The sequence below is a fragment of the Quercus lobata genome, chromosome 2 (genome assembly GCF_001633185.2).
Source record: "Quercus lobata isolate SW786 chromosome 2, ValleyOak3.0 Primary Assembly, whole genome shotgun sequence".
NCBI classification, from domain to species: Eukaryota; Viridiplantae; Streptophyta; class Magnoliopsida; order Fagales; family Fagaceae; genus Quercus; species Quercus lobata.
This window is the reverse complement of record NC_044905.1, coordinates 75,750,696-75,756,695: the sequence shown is the minus strand read 5'-3', so window position 1 is coordinate 75,756,695 and position 6,000 is coordinate 75,750,696.

Here is a 6,000-nt window from a genome sequence, read left to right as displayed (position 1 = left end):
GTATTTATTTTTTGTGTGGATTGAATTCAAACTCATGCACCTTATTTGATAATAAAAAATTTTAACAGTTGAGCTAATTATAAATTTAGAACTCACAATAAAAGTTTATAGAAAAAAAAGAGATTTTAAGAAGTTAAGTACAAGTGGACATTAAAAATAAGTTAAGCTAAAATAATCAGGCCTTAATATGAACCCCCCCCCCCCCCCAACCCTTCCCCCACAAAAAAGAAAAAGAAAATACTTGTCAAAATATTAACCGTCATTTTTTTTTTCTATCTATAATTCAATAAAATGTCTCAAACTTGTGTAGAAATAATTTGAGAATCTTCTTGAAGCTGCAAACGACTGAACAGCAGATGCACTTCTCTGATTTTATTTCAAATCCTGTTTATTATTCAAATTGGATTTGAAGGAACCTTATTCATGAATAGCAAAAAGGAGCAATTACAACTGAATTGTCATCAAAATATTCGTAAAAATTGAATTTCTCCTTTTCCTTTTAAGATAAGAAAAGAAAAGAAACAACTCATGAGCAAAAAAACGAGAGATGAAGTGCAAGTAAAAGATTTCAATTTCTAAGCCAAAAGGCTCTAAAATCGGCATCATTCAAATATTTCTGAAATATTACGAGTCCTATATATATATATATATATTGTCCTTCGCAAGTTTCATCTTTCAACAGCAATTATCCGGAAGTAAAGATTGCTCTGATCTATTTCAAGGAGTTTGACTCAAAAGCAAGTGATGCAAAATTCAGTCATTATTCATGGCAAAAAATATAGATATGGTGAAAACACCATTTTGGTTCCTATATTTTGGGGTCACAATCAATTCGGTCCCTACATTTTGGTACCAGTCAATTTCGTCCTTATTATTTTCAACTTGCAGTCAATTTGGCTTCTATTGTTAACTCACTAACGGAAAATACCTACATGGCTAACGGATTACACAATTGGCACACTTAAAGCTTACATGGCTAATAAAATTTCAATTGCTATTTTAAAAATGTCACATCAACCTCATAAAAATTCATCATGCCAGGAAAAAAATTGAATTGCTAATTTTAAAGAAAAATATAAATGAATCAAAAAAATCAACTTAGCAATTTCCTTTTTCTTTCAATTTCTTGGATGCCAATTTCCTTTTTCTTTCAATTTCTTAGATGCCAAACACATCTAAAATCACTGTGGATGTGTTTGCTTAGATCAAACTTTACTCAACAAGTACCCCAGCCACCATTGTTCGACCAAACTTTTTCCTGCTCAAATCTGCAAAATTTTCAGATCTGCAATTTTTTCAAATGTCCCAAACTCAAAGCATAAAAGAAATGAGTAGTCACTCAATTCCTGGGATGCACGGACATGGCAAAACCTATGCCGCACCAATGTCTGACGCGGTGACGTGCGAGGGACACCACTGCTCACGCGTCGGTGACGTGTCCAGCTTTTTTTTTTTTTTTTTTTCCACGACTTGGGCCTACTTGCGCTGACACGACTCAGACTCGAGTTGAATCGTGCTAAATCGGGCTGATTCGCACCAACTTGGGCCGTATCAGGCGAAATCGCCGAAACGGCTGATTCAGGCTGAAATTCAAAAAAAAAAAAAAAAAAAGGTGCAAAACGCACCGTTTGAACTTAATAACAAACCCTAAAGGACCTAAACTCTCTCATGCATTCTCACTTCATTCAAACTTCAGCTCTCTCTCATTCGTCTCTCTGTGCTGTGTGCTCTCTGCCTCTTTATCTCTGAGACACTCAGCCACTCAGTCACACACACAATCTCACTCTCAACTCACTCTCACACTCACACGACACAATCTCACTCTCAACTCACTCACAACCTCACCAACCCACTCTCAACTCACTCTCACACTCACACAATCTCACTCTAATTTCCGAACATCATGGAATGTTTTAGTTTCAATCTTGTGGGTTGTATTTAATTTATGAACATCATGTTTTAGTTATTATCTACTATTACTCTTAAATTTGGTATATGTTTATATAATTTTAAAAAGTATGCTTAGCAATATATTAAAAATATAAATAAAAATATTTTTAATAATTTTTTAATCGCCGCACCCGCACCGACCTTTTTCAAAAATTGCCAAGTCCCGCACCCGCACTTGAGTCTTGAAATGCACCCGTGCTTCATAGCTCAATTCTCTCATACGTAATGGGCTTGATTCCCCTCTCTCAGACCTGGGTCCAAACCCTGAACCTCAACCTCTAAAATCGACATTGAACAATCAGCCACAGTGTCGCCAAAACCACTAACCGTCTGATCCATCTTCATCTTCGGCCTAATCCCAAGCCCAAATCAAAGACCACATGCCTCATTGAACTATCATGATCTTGATATTGGTACCAAATCCAGTGATAACCATGAGGAAGCAAGGGTTTATGGAATCAAATATATCAAGAGTAACTTGAGCAAGTTGGTTTGTGTGAAGATCCTGACAATTTAAGGTATGTTTGGTAATTTTTTTTTCCCTTTATTTTCTATTTCCAAAAACAATTTTCTATTTTTTAGACTAAAAAACTTGTTTGGCTACCCAAAATGGACAGAAAACAAAAATTGTTCTCACAATTCAATTTGTGAAGGAAACTAAAAACAGACAAAAGGTTGTTTTTAGTTTCTAATTTTCAAAGGTCAATGAAAACACGTATTTAATATAATGAATCTGTCTCATTTAATAAGTTAGCATTAGAGTTCAAATCCTAGTAACAAAATACTATTTTTTTTCTTTCAAAAAACTATCTTTTTAATTTTAACTAACCAAACATGTTTTTGATTTCAAAAATACAAGAATTTTTTTTTTTTTTTCATTATATCCCCAAAAACAAGTTTTTGAAAATAGAAAATAAAAATTGTTACCAAACATAACCTTAGTATCCCAACCCTTCCATCTGGCAAGTTATAGAAGGAGAAATAACCAAGAGTGTATTTATCCGAAGCACCCATCTCATAGTGGTGGTTCATCATCGCTTGACTATGGGTTTGTTTTATTTCTTATTTCGGATTTGATGTGAGTTTGGGGATTGGAATTATTTTGTCATAATAGTTTTAAATATGTTTGGCAGCCAAGAAACTTAAAGAAAAAAAATAAAATTCTAAGTTGATTTTTGTTATTGTTTTTTATTTTCTATTTTTAAATTAGCAATTCAAATTTTTTCTTGGCATGATGAATTTTGATGAGGTTGACGTGGCATTTTAAATAACACTTAAAATATTTTATTAGCCACATAATGTGTCAACTATGTAATCCGTTAACCACGTAAGCGCATTTTCCGTTGGTGAGTTAATGGGAGAGACTAATTTGACTACAAGTTGAAAATAACAAGGACAAAATTGACTGCTATCAAAATGTAAGGACCGAATTGACTGTGAAATCAAAATGTAGGGACCAAAATGGTATTTTCGCCTATAGATATTTCTGAGGCAATATATTTGACTTCAAAATGGAGTATTTATCAAGTATTTTACTAGAAGTAAATTAAAGCACATTAAAGTCTAATACTAATTGTTCTTAAAGCCCATACAATCAATGAAATACCATTTACACTTCATTTTTATTGCTTCTTGCATACCAAATAGGAAAATATGCACATATTCCTTGCACTATAGATTAAAGGAAGAAGAGTAAAGCTATAGATACATACTATTTTATAATATTTTTACAAATTGTTGATGTGATCAACTCCTTATTAGTTTTCATTTAGGCCCATCATTAACATTATTTTTTCATTTACCAATAATCACTTATCATATCAGTAGTTTGTACAATTTTTTGTAAATTTTTTTGTATCTTTAGCATTACTCAAGGAAGAAAAGTAGAGTTTAATAGATATAATTTTTTTTTGGCAATATCCATGTAAAGTAACTGCATATTTCTAACTTTAGTAATAACTTAATTAGGAATAAATACAGCCATTAAATTAGATACCAATTGAGGAGATGTGAAATATTCAATTACAAATTAAGTGCTCTCCTTTAATTTAAGCACAACTTTAATTCTTAAGAAGAAAAATAAGTACACATCCTATGAGCAGAGCTTGTGATGTACCTTTGTGTTAAAATCTCATTCCCTCTCCCTTGTGTGTGTGTGTTTGTGTTTGTTTCTCCCAAAAAAAAAAAAAAAAGGAAGAAGAAAAAGAAGAAGAAGAAGAGCCCATATAGCCATTAAATTAGATACCAATTGAGGAGATGTGAAGTATTCAATTACAAATTAAGTTCTCCCCTTTAATTTAAATTAAATGCACAACTTTAATTCTTAAGAAGAAAAATAAGTATACATTTTATGAGTGGAGCTTGTGGTGTACCTTTGTGTTAAAACTTCATTCTTTCTCACTTGTGTGTATGTTTATATTTGTTTCTCCAAAAAAAAGAAAGAAGAAGTGGCCATAAAACCATTAAATTAGATACCAATTGAGGAGATGGGAAATATTCAATTATAAATTAAGTGCTCCCCTTTAATTTAAACACAACTTTAATTCTTAAGAAGAAAAATAAGTACACATCTTATGAATGGAGCTTGTAGTGTTTGTGTTAAAATATCATTCTCTCTCCCTTGTGTTTGTGTTTGTTTCTCCCAAAAAAAAAAAAAAAGTGGCCATACATCCATTAAATTAGATACCAATTGAGGAGATGTGAAATATTCAATTACAAATTAAGTGCTCCCCTTTAATTTAAACACAACTTTAATTCTTAAGAAGAAAAATAAGTACACATCTTATGAATGGAGCTTGTGGTGTACCTTTGTATTAGAACCTCATTCTCTCTCCCTTGTGTGTGTGTTTGTTTACAAAAAGAAGAAGAAGAAGAAGTGGCCATATAGCCATTAAATTAGATACCAATTAAGGTGATGTGAAATATTCAATTACAAATTGATTGCTCCCCTTTAATTTAAACAAAGCTTTAATTCTTAAGAAGAAAAATAAGTACACATCTTATGAATGGAGATTGTGGTGTACATTTGTAAAAAAAAAGAAAAAAGAAAAAAGAAAAAAGAAGAAGAAGTGAATATTTAAAACCTTGTAACTTAATTGGTTGACACCTTTTGGTATTTTCAATGGAAACATTTAGGTTTCAAATCTCCCCCTTCCCCAATTATCAAATTATAAGATTTAAAAAAAAAAAAAAAAACACCTCAATACCTAAAGGACAAATATGGTTACAGGCCTGATTTTTAAATGACTTTATTACCCTCACTTTAAGACCAAAAAAATTTGGGATAATATCTAGAACACATCTTTCACTTTGTGGGTATTTAGTGATAGGAGATATATGCATGCATACTCTCTTTCATAATGCGTGGATCTCACGTGGCTGTGAGATCCACACATTATGAAAGTACATATATTTGAATGCATGAAATTATTATTGAAAGTGTGAAGAATATATAAAACAAGTTCCCATAACATGATGAAGTTAGTCCAATGAAAATAATTCAAGAGTAAATTGCTTTTAAATAAGTGATCCCCTTTAATTAGCTTACACACAAGTTGGTTCAATAATGAAAGCAATTCAAAAGTAAATTGTTTTTAAATATTTGATCCCCTTTAATTAACTTACACACAGCCTTCATTCTTACGAAAACAAAATTACACATAGCTTATGAGTCATGCATGGCTTCAAACAAGCCCATCCCTTTTTAAAAAGGAAAAAAAAGGCCTATTCAGGTTAATTTCAAATTTCAACCTCAATACCTAAAGCTTTATTGCTCAATTGATTGTCACATTTTTTTAGTGTTTCTAGCGATGATATCTAGGTTTAAAATTTCCCCTCTCCCAATTATCAAATTAAAAAAAAAAAAAACAACAATACCTAATGGATAAATATGGTTGCCAACCTGAGTTTTGAATGACTTTATTACACTCACTTTAAGACAAAACATTTGTGAATAGTATCTAAAATGCATCTTTTACTTTTTGGGTATTTAGTAATAGGAGATATATGTATGTGTGTGTTCTCTTAAAGCGCGTGGATCTCACACGATTG